The sequence below is a fragment of the Hemiscyllium ocellatum genome, chromosome 19 (genome assembly GCF_020745735.1).
Source record: "Hemiscyllium ocellatum isolate sHemOce1 chromosome 19, sHemOce1.pat.X.cur, whole genome shotgun sequence".
Lineage (NCBI taxonomy): Eukaryota > Metazoa > Chordata > Chondrichthyes > Orectolobiformes > Hemiscylliidae > Hemiscyllium > Hemiscyllium ocellatum.
In genome coordinates, this window is record NC_083419.1 from 36,685,403 (window position 1) to 36,704,101 (window position 18,699).

Here is an 18,699-nt window from a genome sequence, read left to right on the forward strand (position 1 = left end):
TCCACTAATGATATGTGTATTTTTCTTAGTCTCTGAAATACAGACAAAGGGTCATGTTAGATTTTATTCAGGTAAACTCCACACAGATAGGGCGACTGTCTGTGTGGAGTTTACACATTCTCCCTGTGTCTGCATGGGTTTCCTCCGGGTGCTCCGATTTCCTCCCACAATCCAAAGATTAGGTGAATTGGCCGTGCTAAATTGCCCATAATGTTCAGGGGTGTGTAGGTTAGGTGCATTAACCAGGGATTAATCAGAGTAATAAGTTAGGGGAATAGATCTGGGAGAATTACTCTTCAGAGGGTAGGTGTGGACTTTTTGAGACAAATGGTCTGTTTCCATGCTTAGGGAATCTATATAAATAAAAATAATGGGGCTGCTGTCTAATTATGGGTAGTCTGTTTGAAACAATTAATACAGGACATACTTTACCTATTTGGCCCCTCAATCAAGTGGTCAATACAATATGAGACTGATTCAGTACTCAAATCTTTGCTCTTTGTATGAGATGATCTGTGGCAGTGATGCGATTGTAGAAAGGTGAATTGTTGGATAGTATCAGCTTGATAAGTGCCATCAACTGTACCCAAGTGGCACTGAGAGGGAATTCATCAACAGGGGGCTCCATTTAATTAATGTGCAGGTGTCTGTGATCACCCTTACCATTTCCTGGAGGTGTGTGCTCTCTATCATGGCAGCTGCCATGTGTCCAACATCCTAAAGCATTCCAGCATCCAGATACTTCATAAATCTGTTTACTGGGGCAACAAGAGATACACACTGAGGCCATGCACCAGCTTGACTAATATGAAGAGCAGGGTCAATGCCAACCGTGTCTTGACCAGAAGTGGGATGGAGCAGAGTATAAGATTGCTAGAGATGTTGCTGCTTGGAACCAGTCTGGGGGTATTGCAGACAGAGTGTGCTGGATTATGGTGAGTCTCATGTTGGGATGTCTGCAGAAACGTGCAAAATAATGCACACTTAGCCAAACAAAAACTGGGATTCAGCTCAGGAAAATCATTGCAGATGTGCAGAGAAACTGAGAGATTTGGTAATAAATCTATAAATTCCACCAGTTGTAATGATTCTGCTGAGGAGCATGACCTTCCTTGCATCCCCTGCTTTTTTAACAAGGCATCTATGATAATCATCTGACATATCCAACTATGGAGGATGGACGATTAAAGGCTAATGGCTTGGAAAATGGGGGACCCAGGTGTAGGATTGTATGGATTGACCTGATCGGTGATGTTATGACACGCCTCTGGGATTTGAACCTGGACCTCCTGGTTCTGGGTAGAGGCATTACACTGTGCTACACAAGCCCTGGAACCCTGGGGTTAGAGAGCTCACCACATTTCAGTTGTCCATTAAGACAATCAGAATACAATTGGAATTATGTTTGAACAATTTGCAATTGGAGAAGGAACACACGACAACAGCTTTGTGTCTGTCAAGCACATGTTTTCTCAACAGAACTGAGCAAGCTATTAAGAAGTGACTTTCCTCCAACCTCCTTCTCCATCCACACAACTTGCAAGCTTTAGGTCCTGCTTGCTATTTTTGATTCTCTTTGAAGCAGACAGTGATTTTAAAAAAAGAACTCAGCTCTACATTTGTTCCAGTCAAACCATCAATTCCATCATCTACATCTTTCCATTAAAACAATCGAGACCATTGTTTTTTTATTCATTCATGGGATATGGGTGATTTTGGCTACCTCCATATTTGTTGCAAATCTCTCAATTACTGAGTAGGCTCCTAGGTCATGTCATGGCTGTAAAGAAACCACATCATTGCCACTCTGGAGTTATATGTAATCCAGACCAGATAAGGATTGCAGATTTCCTTCTATAAAAGGCATTAATGATGCTAGATAGATTTTTTGTGACAATTGGAGGTGGTAACCTAGTTACCATTAAGGTACCTTTTTATTCCTTATTGAATTGCAATGTCACCCTTTACAATGGTGAGAATTGAGCTCATGTCCCAGATGTTAGCCTGATGTTCTAGATTATTGGTCCAGTAACATTAGCATTACGCTACCATCCTCACTATTAAGCCTGAAGCCAGCTGAATCACCAAACTATAAATGGCATACTCTTTTTTTTTAACATTTTTTGCATGGGCTTGAATTTGGCCAACCTATGCTTCCCTACTGTGTAATCTGCATTTTTGTGTGTGTGCATATTTTACAATTTTACTTAGAGTAGTTTGAATATAAAACATTCAATTCTTTGTTTCCTCAAAAAGTCCTGTCCTTTGGCGATGGCAGTTTAATTAATAAGATAACAAGATAATACATGGCTTCAAAGGGTGGATGCTAGGAAATTGTTTCCGTTAAGCGAGGAGACTAGAACTCTTGGACACAGCCTTAGAATTAGAGGGGGTCAATTCAGAACAGAAATGCGGAGACATTTCTTCAGCCAGAGAGTGGTGGGCCTGTGGAATTCATTGCCGCAGAGTGCAGTGGAGGCTGGGACGTTAAATGTCTTCAAGACAGAGATTGATAGATTCTTGATGTCATAAGGAATTAAGGGCTACGGGGAGAATGCTGGTAAGTGAAGTTGAATTGCCCATCAGCCATGATTAAATGGCGGAGTGGACTCGATGGGCCGAATGGCCTTACTTCCACTCCTATGTCTTATGGTCTTATGTCTTAAATGTTTGCTGAATTGACAAGTACGTCCTGTGCAAACAAAAGCCACTTGTGGTCAAAGGAGAGTGGAGAGAGAGAGAGAGAGAGAAAGAGATTATTGAAACAATATTGTATGGATATGTCCAACAGAATTTTCTTCATTGAAAACTATTTAGCTGATAAAAACTGAATGAACTGCGAATGCTGTAAATCAGAAACAAAAACAGAAATTGCTGGAAAAGCTCAGCAGGTCTGGCAGCATCTGTAGAGAGAAAGCAGGATTAATGTTTCAGGTCGAGCAATCCTTCCTCAGTACCCATTTAGCTGATGTTTCGGATGGAAGGTGCTAAATATCTAATATAACAAGCACCTTGTACTCCAATTCCTTTACTGAGTTCCCCAAGTATCTGCATCTTTTAGAATGAAAACCCATTAAGGGCATTTACAAAGTCACAATTAACAATTGGAATTATAACAATTATTATGACAATCAGGATCATTATATTGACATGAAAGGTACAAATTGTCTCTATGGGATTCTATTATGAGAGCCAAGACTTAGTCTTTCCAATGTGAAGCAAGAAGCCAACCTAATCAAACCCACTGTTACGTATTCAATGAATATGATGTCACTTATTCTCTGTCTCTATTTAGAGCTGCTTGTAAAGTGGTTGCCTGCAGTGAGCCTCGCATGCCAGAGGTTGCATGACTATAGCAAGCCAGGAAGCTCATTAGTACAACATTGAATTTTCATCCAAACACCCAATTAGGTTGCCTAAGTTTACTGAACCAATGCATGCTCATAGTTTATTCATAGAAAAAACACTGGATTCCATTGTTCATCTAATTTTCATCAGCAACTGAAACATGCTAATCCTTTTCATTTGAATCATACAATGTAAAAGGGAACAATTATAATTCATCATCAATACATCCTGGAAATCTAATCTAAATGCTTAACTTGTTTAAGAATTCCACTAATATTGGACAGTTGCAGCCTTAGCTGTTCATGGAGATACCAGACCATGTTAACTTCAAATGGCAGGGCAAGTCCCAGTTTGGCAACAGAGCCATGGTCAGAACCATCGATTGGCTAAATGAAACTATAGTAAATTTTTAAAAATGGTTTTATGAAATATTTTAAATCAAGAGAATTAAGTGCCATTCCACTACTCCATCTGTCGTGCATTAAAGACCCCTCAGTCTATCATGTCAGACCCTGTCAATAAGCCTGTGATCAACTCCACTGCATCCTCTGTGGGATTTGAACTGTGGTCTCCTGTTGCTAAATTCTCACTTCTGCCCACCTGAACATGGCCTCCTGTTCTGTGGGTCTTTTGTTAAACTGAGGGCCAGCCATGAACATCATCAAGGCTTCCACAAACTCCCAGCATTGGGCTTTCTTTATATCCTACCTGCTCTTCCCCCAACTCCCTCTTTAACATTACATGTGAGTGACCTAGACTGCCCACTCCTAAGGTTATGCTTAGTTGAGTTTATGACAACAATGAGTGCTAAAAACTGAAAAGCACTCTCTACTCCTTGGCTGTCATTTTCTCCACCTTTCTGAGCACAATTCTGAAACAAGAAATTGCAATGGACAAGTGCCATCAATGGGGAAAAAGAATTCATGATAATGTTCCTCTGTTCAAAACTGGGATTAAAGATTCTATCAAATGTATACAGAAAAATCTAACATTACACTGTTGAAGTATGACTTGTCCAGTGAATCAAGAAAAACAATGAGAATAAATGTAAGCATGTGGAAGATTTTCTGCAGTAACTAACAAACCCAAATGCTACTGAGAAACACAGATGATGTTTAAGTAACAGAAGTAACAGAAATTAGCTGGAGAATATATGGAAAGTATGATAGGGAACAAAAACACAACAATAGGCTAATTTAGATTATATTCCAGCTTTTCTTCAGAACAACCATGAGTGCCAGTATGTCAGAATTTTTGGTCCACTAAAGATTGCATGATGGGGGCTGAAGGTATGTTGGAAAACTAGGTGCCATGCTAACAATGCCATTTTCATGCCCAATAATGCTGTCATTTTGCTGGGTGCAAGGTAGGTGTTGACCAACGCAAGGGCTAAGACAGGCCATTAAGTGGTCAATTAATGGATACTGCTCCAGGTCACAGGCCATTCGATAAATCCTAACAGGCTCCGGTTCCAGTCAGGGAATGATAGATGAATAACCACCCTGTACACATAGAGCTCCACCACAGTATCCTTGAACAATTCCCTCCTTGCCATTTCCAACCATACCTCTCACCTCCTCACCAGAGACTACCAACATGGCCCTATGCAAAGCCCAGGGTCTCCTTAGATTCTGGCACCAATACTAAATGGCTTTCTCTTAGCCTCAAAGCACTTCTAGCTTGCAATGATGCTAGGTCCTGTGACCTGTCAACCAATTGGAGGCAGGAGTTCCTCTTGGTGCAGGATTCCTGTGCCATCTCAAAACAATTAAAGGGCCAACAGCAATCCATGGCTGTGGGAAAAGCTGGCCAAGTGGGAGTGAGCTCATCTCTGATTTGTAGGGGATGGATGTGAAAGCATCATTATTTGATATTGACATCTTTACTGTGCAAACTCATATGTAATCACGGGGATAACATCCTGTTACAAAGTGAGCGTGGAGAAATTTAGAACTATGTTATTATTACAAAATGCAATAAAATCAACATTCTATGTTTTTGTCAAACAAGGTGTATTCATGTCTGTCTTGATATATTCTCCATATAAATTTTTTAATGGGGTTTAGCTAGCATCTAGCAGTTCATCTGGGGAGGGACAACTAATTTGACCTCCCAATAGAAAATTCAACTCTATATTTAATATCACATATTCTTTAAGTGTGAAACTCTTGACTATTTCATTTTCTGTTTTTAATGCATTCCAAAAACCCCCTATAAATTAAAATACCTTGATGTTTCTTTCACTTCTAAGGCTAACCTAAGTATGCCACAGCTCCCAAGAATTCACTTTGATTCTCTCCATTTACAGGTTTGGCATTTATATTTCAGAGCTCTCTCTTTCTCCAATGATTCCACTGCCAAACTCTTTATCAGTAGATTTTTCAGGCAGAACTGATGATCTTAATTCCAATGAGGCTGAATTGTTTGTTCCAAACATGTGCCCACTTACAATTTCTGTTTAGCAACTGTAAGTCAGGAGCACCCCTTGTTTCTAATATCTTTATAAAGCTTTATCTGGCAGCTTGCAGATAAATTGTTACCTTCTCTCTATTTTCTGAGCTGACCTTTTGCAAGAAACCATGCAGATTAACCCAAATCAGAAGACTGTCTTCCTGAAATCTATTCTCATGATAATGTGCGTAACTCAGGATGTCCCAGATAGAAATTTCCACTAATTAACACCAATTCCCAAACTTGTATTTTGATCAGAAAAGTTATGGATGTTTTAAGACACTTGCTTGTTTAACTACTGCTTTCAAATTTTTTTTTGGTCTGAGGAATTACATAAATAAGTCACTTCTCTAATGAAGACAAGAATTGTCCCATGGTTCACTGTCAATTCCCCAGCTAAATCAGCCTATCTGTCAGGAGAGGCCTCTTACTCTTTCAACTCTGACCTTGTAAGTACTCATGAACCATCATTTTAATGAAACGTACTTTAAGTTTAATTACAAAAGTCAGGATTTTTTCCCAATATCTCACATTAATCTTTCAAAATCAGTTCTGAAAGTTGTACATGTAAAACATATCAGAAATAGGCCTTTCAGCCCAACTCGGCCAGGTTTCCTAAACTGAATTTGGCTCATATGCCTCTAAACCTTTCTTATCCATGTACCTGTCCAAATGTCTTTTAACTGTTGCAATTGACTTGAGAGCATGTCTATCAATAGTTGAGCCAGAAAAATCAGGGGATGTTCAAAAGGCAAGAACTGGACGATGGCAGAGATTTGAGAGTTGTAAAGCCTGAGGAGGTTATAGAAACAAGGAAGGGTGAAGTATTGAAGGCATTGCTAGCTGAGGCATCGGTTTAAGTCAGTAAGCACAACAGTGATGAATGAATGGATTTTTCACTCGCAAGGTAACTCAACCCAGAAATAAAATTGCACTTTTCTATACATAATATTTATCAATTATTGATGCATCAAATACTGAATTTGTGAATTATTTCCAACTTCTAGGTATGAACCAAATGAATAATCAGAAGCTATATATAAAAATAATTGTTAGACATTTTTTATGAATTCCCTAATCCATAAAAATAAGCTGTCTCCTGTCACAGTGATGCTGTCTGTTTCCATAAGTGAATTAACATATTGCTCTGTATTATTTTGCATTTAACAAAGCATGTCAATTCTTTTTGTAACATCCACATATATTTACATTTACTTATTCTGCTAAGCTGTGAGGGTCAACATTGTGTCTTTGGCTCCTTGCTGCTTATCTCCTGAAGATTTTTCATTATCTAGATATTTTACAATGAATACAATGGGAAATGATATCAAGTCAATTCACATCGGCCCAATTAAAACCTGGAGTCAAGAAGAACATGGGACAGGATTTGTTCATGGGAAACCTGGAAATCTGGGTTTGCCACAGGTCCTGGCATATTTAACATTAGGGGCTTAAATTACTGAAACAGATTTCCTGCTCAGCAACATGTCAGAGTCACAGGCTTGCTGTCTGTTTAGAGGGACAATAATTAGGGAGTGCATAACTGGTAAGTCTGACATTGCTAGAGGGAAGATAATTGGATTTGGTGGGAATTAAATATTATTTGGGCACTAAAAATTGGACTTTAGGAATTGAAGATAAGTTGGACATCACGGAAGGTGAGTTGGATACTGTGGGAGAGAATTAGACAAGCTCAGCATTAAACATTAGGAAAGCCCTCATGGCGCAGGGAGGTTGCTGGTCATAGGGTGCTATATACTGTACCTAATTGGCTGGTTGTATTGGGGGGGGGGGGGGGGCATTCCTGCTCTTCCTGGCCAAAACAAATGAAACAGAAGGAATTGTTTAGGCATTTGTTCCTTCAGTGTTACTCGGTCAAAATCCAGTTGCTCCTTTCCTAACAGGAAATATGGCTATACTTTTTCCAAATGATTGAAACAGTTTAAGAAGGCAGCTCACTTCCAACTTTTGTAAGGGCAACTAGAGATGGACAATAAATGCTGACCATTGAGTTTTAAAAAAATTTGTAGCTCAGGTTGAGGTTCTGGATGTAGGTTTGCTCACTGAGTTGGACGATTCTTTTCAGATGTTTCGTCACCATACTAGGCCACATCATCAGTGAGCCGGATCATCATGCGGATAAAGCACTGATGGTATGGCCCACTTTCTATTTATGTGTTTAGGTTTCCTTGGGTTGGAGATGCCATTTCCTGTGGTGATATCATTTCATGTGTGATGTCATTTTCTGTTCTTTTTCTCAGGAGGGTAAATGGGATTTGTTGACAGCGTTCCGGTTGGAATGTCATGCTTCTAGGAATTCTCGCGTGTGTTTCTATTTGTCTTGGTCTAGGATGGATGTGTTGTCCCAATCAAAATGGCATCCTTCCTCATCTGTATGTAAGGATACTAATAAGAGTGGGTCATGTCTTTTTGTGGCTAATTGATGTTCATGTATCCTGGTGGCTAGTTTTCTGCCTGTTTGTCCAATGTAGTGTTTGTTACAGTCCTTGCACGGTATTTTGTGAATGATATTAGTTTGCAAATGACAACAAGCAAAAAGATTATTTTCTAACAGTCACTTATCAACAGTCTGAGCTATGTTACAGCTACAATCAAGCCTGAAGACTACAACTGTATGAAAGCAAGAAATAATAGAGAACTGTTGCTCTCTTTCAAAGGCGGGAGGATGGTGTGGTTAGTTAAATTTTAAAACTAAAAGTTTAAAAGGTGATTAAAGGGACAGTTCCAATCTATTAAAACATTTCTAGAATGATACATAGGAAAGGTACAATGAAAATAAAATTCTGAATATTACCCAAGGCCTTACCTGAGTCCAGAGGTTAGTTAATTCTATCATTTTGCTTCTTGGAAATGGTGCAAAAATTTTAAAAAGCCACATGTGACATCACTACTCTTTTTATTGGCAGGTTTTAAAGCAGCAATCTGTAAAGCTGCAGCATCAAAAAGTAAAAGTGAAGTGGAGAAAAGAGAAGCTTTATACTGAGACACATTACTTTCCTTTTAACAATTTAAAATAGTACCAAAAAACCACAAGGAAAGAAAGTAAATATGTAAACATGGATTGGCATTCCATTGATATTCTGAATGAATTCTAATTTTAAAAAATACTGACAGGATGTCAACATAGTCAGCATTCTGGATGTAGGTTCGCTCGCTGAGCTGGAAGGTTCGTTTGCAGACATTTTGTCACCATACTAGGTAACATCTTCAGTGAGCCTCCGGATGAAGCACTGGTGGCATGGCCTGCTTTCTTTTTATGTGTTTAGGTCTCCTGGGGTTGGTGATGTCATTTCCTGCGGTGATGCCATTTCCTGTTCTTTTTCTCACTGATTGGTAAATGGGATCCAAGTCAATGTATTTGTTGACAGAGTTCCGGTTGAATGCCATGCCTCTAGGAGTTCTTCATGTGTCTCTATTACTGTGGTGTAACAACCTGCTGCCACAGCTTCTAGTACCAACTTGTTAGCACTGCTACTATGATGTGTCTGTGCTTTTATATATAGTTAACATATGCACAGAAATTTGAGTTATGTGTCTAGACATTTACTAACAAGTATGTACACTAATATGACATCTCAGACTTGTATATATAGTCTGGGTTATAAATGTCCTTAGATTGCTATTACATTACAAACTAGTTAGCTGGCTGACTACTTGACTACTGACTTACTGACAGCTTGCTTAATTGCTGACTGAATAAAGGTCTGAATGTAAAGAGACTGAGATGGAGACCTTTAATACTATACCATCACATATTATGAAATAATCTAGCTGTTTTAAAGATTTCCTAAGTCCTAAGGAACCTGTTGTGCAGAAATTCAAATTGAAACATGCTTTAAAATCACAGATCACAGCATCCTTAATGTATCTGATTAATAAGCCCACCTCCTGAGAAAGAAACTAAAACAGAATTTGCTGAAAAATCTCAGCAGGTCTGGCAGCATCTGAGGAGAGAAATCAGAGTTCATGTTTTTGGTCTAGTGATCCTTCTTCAGAACTGATGATAGTTAGGAAAAAGTTCCTGCAGAAGATAGGGAGGGAGGGGTAAGGAGTAAATGATAGGAGGAGATAGAGCCCAAAGAAAGAGAACAGTTGGACAAAGGAGTGAATACCGGTCAAACTGGAGAACGAATAGCTACCAATGGAGACTATTAGTGGCTAACAATAGGTAGTGTATAATAGCAGACCTTGTGATAACAAGGCCTGGTGTGTTGGTGGTTGGGGTAAGGTGCCTTAAGCCCTAAAATTATTGAATTCGCTATTGAGTCCGGAAGGCTGTAGAGTTCCGAAACAGAAAATAAGGTACTGTTCTGCCAACTTGCACTGAGCTTTGCTGGAGCACTGCAGCAAGCCTGAGATAGAAATATTGGCCAGAGAACACCGTGGTGTGTTAAATTGGCAGGGAACAGGAAACTCAGGGTCTTCTCTGTGAACAGAATGTAGGTGTTCTGCAAAGTGGTCACCCAGTCAGCACTTCATTTTCCCAATGTAGAGGAGACCACATTGTGAGCAGCAAATGCAGTAGACTAGATTGAGTGAAATTCAGATAAAGCACTGCTTCACCTGGAAGGTGCATTTGAGCCCTTAACTGAGGAGGGAGGAAGTAAACTGGCAGGTGCTACAACTGGCAGATTGTCAGGGAAGGTGGCAAGGGGCTGTGGAAGGTGTTGGGAGCAAAGGAGGATTGGGGACCAGCACATCCTGGAGGGAATGACCTTTGCAAAAAGCTGACAAGGGATGGGAGGGGAATATGTGTCTGGTGGTGTCATCCTGCTGGAGTTGGCAGAAATGGCAGCTAATGATTCTCTGGATATAGATGCTGGTGGGATGATAGATGAGGACGAGGGGGACCCTACTGCTGTTGTGGGAGGAAAGAGAGAGGGTGAGGACTGTGGGAGATGGGTCACACCCAACTGAGGGCACTGTCAACTATAGTGCTGGGGAATGAGGTTGATATCTCAGAGTCTCCCTTGTAGAAGTTGGCATCATCAGAACAGATGCGACGGAGAACGAGGAACTGGGAGAATGGAATAGAGGCTTTACAGAAGGAAGGAGCAAATATTCCTGAGAAAGAACCTATTGCCCACAATCCATCCAGCCTCTATTAAATCTGGAACTGGGATGGATTGTGGGCAGGTTGGGATCTTGTTTCCAACTTATAATATTTCAATTCACCTCCTTCTCCATTTCTCTTGGGGCGAGAGTAAGAGGTTACGATTAATTCCTAATATGTTGAACGTGAGATAAGGAATAAAAATGTTAAATAAACAGCAGCACGGCACCTATTCAGCCCTAATCCAGCTTTCTGTCATTATTACCCCATCCCATTTTCTATTTCTATTGTGCCCTCCTCCATGCTTCACACAGATCTCTAATTCTGTTTTCTCTTTTTCTCCCACTCCTGGTTTTGAACATTTGCTCTGCTTTCCCCTTTGATAAATGAGGAAAGTACATACTTTGCTCTATTTAGTCCTAGTTAAAGATCAACAAAGTTGGAATTAGCTAACAGTGGAGGTTAATTGGCAAGTGTGTGTTTTACCTCAGGCCAAATCTGATGTTCAGAAGTTTAATGAAGAAGAACCTTTGCTGCATTGTCAAAGCAATGATAAAGTGTGAACATTTCTGTCCTGGAATATGTGCTCAGAATTCATTCTGCGTATGTAGTGCAGCAGGATGTAACGAGGTTTGCCCAGGAGCACAGAGAGTAGAGCAGGCATATGACTTGCATCTCAATGTGTGATTCTCAAGGGAAGGAAAGGATAATGCTTTCATTCTGAGGAAATCAAGTAACCAGCAGATTTTAAAAGAAAAAGAAGGAAGGACATTCTGGCTTGCAGGAGATATTGGGTAGTATTAAATGGTGATGAGAGAGGCTTGCCTCAGAAATGGTGAGACCAGAAGACCCTGAAATGCAGGGGCAGAAGTAAGCCATTAAGGCCATCAACTCTGTTGTGCCATTTAATGAAATCATGGCTGATCTGATAATCCTCAATTCCATTTTCCTGCCTTGATTCCTTTACTGATTCAAAATCTGTCCATCTCAGCCTTGAATATACTTAATGACCCAGTCTCGACGGTCCTTTGCAATAAAGAATTCTACAGATTCACCATCCTTCTGGTAAAGGAATTCCTCCTCAACTCTGACTTAAAAGTGCAGCCCCTTATTCTGAGAGCCAGTGAGAGATCTCATCGGTGGCCTGCTAACTTAAGTATCCCATGGGCAAGTAACTGTGTAGCAACAGGGCTCCCCCAGGATCAAGGGGCCTAGGGTATGGAAATCCTGTCCTCTGATTGGCCAGCAGCTCTCAGAGTGGGAGTGGTGGTAGCTGCTGGCAGGGCTCAGGATCACTGATGCACCCAGGCCATAAGAGAATGATGGTGGGAAGGGAAGGGGGCCTGGGGTAAGGGCTGCAGGGGTGACAGAGTTAGATTACACCAAATCAAGGGGTGTTATTGCACTGCCTACTCCATCTTTCCTGATGCCAGTGAATGAGGGCCCCATGCCACAATCCCACAGACATTCCTAACAAAGTTTGCTTCTGGAGTGGGCATCAATTGTATCTGAGGGCCTCAGCTGGAGTCAGTGTGGGAAGGCTGCTCATGATCTTCCCCACCCTGGATTAATTCAGGGCAAAGCAAGAAGACAGCCCCCTGCTTTCAAATTAAATGCCTCTCTATCACTAAGCACACCTTGGGAGAGGGTATTAAATTCCCTCCATTGTGTAACCATTGTTGCTAACACAGATAGGCCATGTCTTAATCAACAGTTATTTGGGGGCTTACATGGTACATTAAATTACACTGATCAGAGAACATCTTACAATTAGGATTCAGAAAGTAAAAGGACTGTTGTATATTGTTGCTTTAGAATGAGGCTTGAATGAGAAGCTAAACCATGGAACGATGATGATGTGCACCAGCCACAGGCAACAGATGTATCACAGTATAAAACACTGATAATATGGCCACTGTTCTTTGACATTGACCAAGAGAAATCAAAGCCTTTACAGATTTCAGGTTGAACAGAAATGTATGTGTGCGAAGGTAATTGCATAGAAGTGAAATATTGGAGGCCAGAGAATTGAGCTGTTAGAGTAGAATGGGAAGTGTCTAAACAAAGCAAGTCACAAACTGAGAAAACTATATAGAGGGCAAAAGATCAGATGACTAAGCAGGAGGGAAGATAGACTACAGCTATAGGCAATTTGACCAAGTGGTAAGCAGAGCAAGATTAAAGTCCTGGGGTTAAGGAAGAACTAATATCTCCCTTCACTGTTCAGGGGCAAGCAGCAGTGGCAGTGGAAATGAGCTGCAGAGGTAACTGTTCATCAGGATTGTGGTGAACGTTCAATGTCCACTCCATGGCTGAATGGCAGTTGAGTTGAACAATGCAAAGGGGTATAAACAATTCCTTTTGGGGAAGGAATTCCATTCTCAAATTTTGACAGCAAATACTGAGGGAAGGTTGCAGCCACAGTTCCAATGGCAGACCTAAATAGAAGTTGGGCTAGAGATGACAGGGAACACTTTTGTTGAGAATTTAAATCAAATGAAGGCTCAGTACTTTATTTTAGAAAAGCTGCTTTCTCATCAGTGTTAAAATCTGATTTTCAAGAAGCTCAGTTTTCGGATCCATGAATTCCTGCCATTTAATCAGTGGATCACAAAAACAATAATATGGCATTTAATCTGAATTTTAACAAAAGGGGAAAGCATGATCCAAAGTGATGGTTCGCAAGGTTAGGTATTACATTATATTCTCAACCATCTAACAGTGAAAAGCAATAACTGCATGCTAAGCTGTGTTTGATGAAATGTTCAGATTAAAAGAGAACTTGTGAATCTTTCTGAGAAAAGGAGTTGAGAGAGTTTATTGGGAGGTAAATCATTAAATGCATTTTCATTACATAGACTATTTACATCAATAAATGTTTTGTTATGCTCAGCAAATAAAATAATATTGTGCTGCTCCTATCAGCCCGAGTCATAAATCATCCCTTTTTGCTTTAATTCTTCGGAATAATTCCTTTTTAATAATCCTCTCATTCAAAGCTCTGAGCTGTCTTCCACTCAATCCTTCATTGCTTCTTTTAGGTCAGAAGCATTAGATTTGTTGATATTCCTGCCAATTAGAACCCATATTATTTGTCTCCCAAATGCAGTCCAAGCCATTTATATAAATTCCCAACTGTGTAGTTGATTTATGGGCACATCTTTCTGCATGTGCTTACCGAGCAGCACATTTATTCACTGATATTTACTGGATGATCTCTCTCTTAGGAAATTTATATTGGAAGTACCGTTGTCAATTTCAGTCTATTTTCAGGCTGTAGAAAAGGTTGCATCCAGTTTGCAAAGTGGCTTTTGTTACAGATTTCAAAACAGCAGTATGTGTGTAAGTTGTTTTATGGTTATCATTTGTAATTATTAACTGGTGCCAGTAAAGATAAACTAAAACTATTAGAGGACCTCAAGAGTGCAGCAGTAATCTCAAATTGTTTTCTGTACCTGTATCACTAAAGTATTATTCCTTGACCGCAGAACATTTGACCAGGTCCACTTGACTTCTATGTCATACCACTGAATACAGCAGAGGCTGCCTTGCTTTTGGAACATGATGAAAACTAAATTGATTGTGTGAACTACAACTAATGATCACATTTTATCTGCAATGAGACTGCAAATATGCCATCAGTAATACCAGCAACAATGCCAAGTGGCCCACATCGATATAGTGTTCAATTTCCAATTATTCTCAGTTTAATTCAGTCACATTAGCCATTTTCTGTCGTGATATTAATTTTCTCAAACTGATTTCCTCTATAGTGATTTCTAATAAAAACAGTACTGATCACCTAGCTCCATCCCAAAGGATGCCTGATTAACAAGGTAAGTAATTTGTGATCTACCAGGACTACTGCCTCTGGAGCCTTTTTTATAAAATTGCAGTAATCATGCAGAAAATTCTTAGGATATCAAATCACTCGCACTGTATCCCAATAGCTCAAAACAGTGAATTCTGAAGCACATCTGTATCAACTTTTCCAGATCTTCAACCATTGGTGTCATGGAAATCTCATGCCTATGGCCCAAGTACTTTATTCGTATTCAGTTGTAAGACAAATGTTGTGCTTTACGTTTTACCATGCAGTGGTTTATTATCACAGCGTTTTCACGTTTTGCAGTTGTCACTTGTTAAGTTGGAAACAATTAGTTTAGCATTAGATTCTGGAGAGCAAGCAGTCCAGCTCAATTATTTTATATGTTCTTTGGATATTTGAACATTACTGTCAAGACCGGCTTGTAACATCCATCCTCAATTGCTTTGAGAAGTTAGTGGGAGTCACTATCTTAAACCACTGCAGTCTGGATAGTGTAGGCATAGTGTTGGAAGTACAGTGCTGTTAGGGAGGGATTTTAGAGACTTTGACCCAACAAATATTCTTCCTTCCATTTCATGTTTTCAATTACAGACAATTAACACTAAATTTATTTTGTCACTGCCTTTTTAAATTTAGTGCAACTATTCTGTCAGGCTACAAAGGCTATGGGAACAAAATTGGACAGCACCCACCCCTGGCATTTTCCAATGCCTGTTCTTCAGATCCTGGGAAACCTTTGCGCTTCCAACTCATTCACAAGAATACAGAATTCAGCCTGTGCTAAACCATGTAGTCACTAGTTACATGCCTGTGCCAAGGCCCAAAACCATGAGAGATTGACATGAGATACAACAAGCCTACACCACTGAAAGTGTATTGAAAGGGTATGCATTTTGACTGGAACAGATGCTGAAAGTCATTTTAAGAATGACTGACTGTGACCTTGGATAAACACAAAAATAATGCAAGTTGCCAGAGAATAAGGTCCAAGGTTCTCTGCTGCAGCAGTGGAGAGTAAGAGAGAGTTCTATTCCACTAGCCTGCCAACCCATCCCACGTCCCATTCCCCACCACAAGCAGTAGCCCTCAACTGGCAGACATTAGGACCCATGAACTGTCAGGCTCTGGCTGGTAACTTCTGTTGCCCCTAGTTGCCAGTGTCAAGGATTGTAATGTGGTAATCGATATTTAATGAGCTGATTGACAGATGATGGGATGATTTTGTTTTTCACCAGTAAGGGTGACATTTTAGTTGACAATATTTGTGCCTGCCACACATTTTTGTAAAATGGGATAATTCCACCCATCATTAGGTCAGTACAAAGGTCCAGCAGATGAACAGGAAAGCAAGTAGACTGTTAAAAGTCACAGAGTCATACAGCACACAAATAGGCCATTCAGTGTAACTCAGAGAAAGTGAGGACTGCAGATACTGGCGATCAGAGTTGAGAGTGTGGTGCTAGAAAAGCACAACAGTTCAGGCAGCATCCGGGGAGCAGGAGAGTTGACATTTTGGGCAAAAACCCTCATCAAGAATGAGGCTGTGAGCTGAGGGGGTGGTGAGATAAATGGGAGAGGGATGAAGCTGGAGAAGAAGGTAGCTGAGAGTGTGCAGGAGAATTGACATTTTGGACAAAAGCTCTTCATCAGGAATGAGGCTGTGAGTTGAGTTTCTCCAGCATCTGCAGTCCTCACTTTCTCCCAGTTGATTTTAACCTTACTGCAAAGCCTCTTCCAAGAATGCCAACCTTGAAAAAGTTCTCATCCTCTCCCATTCAGTGTAACTCAATGCTAACCAGGTTTCCTAAACTGCAATACTCCAAGTTGCCTGCACTTGGCTCATATCCATCTAAACTTTTCCTATCCATGTACCTGTCCAAATAAATTTTGTAACTGCACCTGTCTCTACCACTTCCTCTGGCAGCTCCTTCTATGTACATGTTATCCTCTGTGTGTAAAAGATTGCCCTCAGGTCGTTTTTAAATCCTTCTCCTCTTACCATAAACCTATACTCTCTAGTGTCAGATTCCCCCCACCATGGGGAGTTAAGTCAGTCAATTACAATTGGAAAGGTCACAAAGGTCAATTTGTTCTAGATTGGAATGTAAGAGAAGGCATATTTTGTGTTGGCTGTAGAGGGTGTTGGTGATGCCACATTTGGAGTACTGTATACAATTTTTGCCTCCCTTTTTAAGAGTATGTATAAATGCCATTGAAGCAGTCCAGAAAAGGTCCACTTGACTGATCCCTGGGATGGAGGGCTGTTTTATGAAATGATTTGGAGATGCCGGTGTTGGACTGGGGTGTACACAGTTAAAAATCACACAACACCAGGTTATAGTCCAACAGGTTTAATTGGAAGCACAGGTTTAATTGTGCTTCCAATTAAACCTGTTGGACTATAAGCTGGTGTTGTGTGATTTTAAACTGTTTTATGAAAAGAGGTTTGCATCTGTTGGAATTTATAAGAATACTGGAAGAGATGATCTTATTGAAACACATGATCCTGAGAGGAATTGACAAGGTGGATCCTGAAAAGATGTTTCACCTGGTGGGAGAAATTGGAATGAAGGGGCACAGTATAAAGTTAAAGGAGTTATCCATTTAAGTTGGCGATCAGGAGAATTGTTTTTCTCTGAGATTTGTGGGTATTTGGAACTCTACTCCCCAGAGAGTGCTGGAGGTGGAGGTCATTGCAGAGATAGCTATATTATTGACAACAAGGAAGTCATGAAGCTACTGCATCTAGTGAATCCAATCTGCCATGGTTGTATTGATTGGCACAGCAGGTTCAAAGAGCTGAAAAGCCTACTCCTGCTCCTAGCTTATATGTTAGTAGGAGGGACCCTTTCTGTTCCTGACTGTTCAACTGTGTGATGGTAAGGTAGAACATTACACTGAGTTGAAAAATGGACAACTCAAGCCAAATTAACCTTTCTTTTTCAGATTAACATCATGATCTTCCCTGCTGCATAATTCACAGATACATCCCAGAACTAGTGACACCTGATTCTGACCATGTCAGAGTATGTGCATACAGTGCAAATACATTTTGGGTTTGTAAAACATGATGAGTGCTGAAAATATGAGCTTTACTAAATTTAAATTGCAGACTAGGTGCTTAATATACTCATTGTTAATTTTTTTAATTTGCTTCCCTAAGATATTGGTGACCTAAGAAGCTTGGAAAGATGCACGCATCTGCTCATCCTTGTTTTCTTTAGACGTATATCAATGTCTAAAAAATACCTTCAGTTCTCCTGATATTAATATTTTGAGAGTCCTAATTTCCAGCCTTATTCTTCCTTTCTCAAAATGTTATCTCTAAACTTTTTCCATTGTTTTTCAAACCAAAGTTGTAAGCTTGCCATTAGCAACTTACTTGGATTAAAGAACATTCTTTCAAAGGTCCAGTTCTTGTTTATGTTAGAACTTCACTAATTTCAAATTCTGCAACACTAGCCTCTTCCATTATATAAGCCTCTTTCCTGATGAAGGGCTTTTGCCCGAAACGTCGAATTTCCTGTTCCTTGGATGCTGCCTGACCTGCTGTGCTTTAACCAGCAACACATTTTCAGCTCTTCCATTATATCACCCAATTACAAGGCTTATGTTTTTGTAAGATCCATTGTATCAGTATACTTTGAAAGACTAAAACAATTTTTAAGTGCTTTGAAGGCAAGTTGTCATTTGAATTGATGTGCAATCTTAATGCAATATACAATTGTACATGTTTGTGTAATATAGAAGTCTAATTTTGCAGCTGGCCAAATAGATGCTAATTGTATTTTATAATATCACATATGAGTTTGATGAGTGAGAATTTATTAACTTTTGTCTTCAAGTGAACTTCAGCACAAATTAATTATCAAGAAAATGAACCAAAATGTAAAAGCAAATGAGAATCAAATGACTACAAAGATTGTTCCTCTAATAGCAGACCATAGATCATGATTTATAAGTCAACCCGGTACATAAGACAACTTTAGTATGAAAG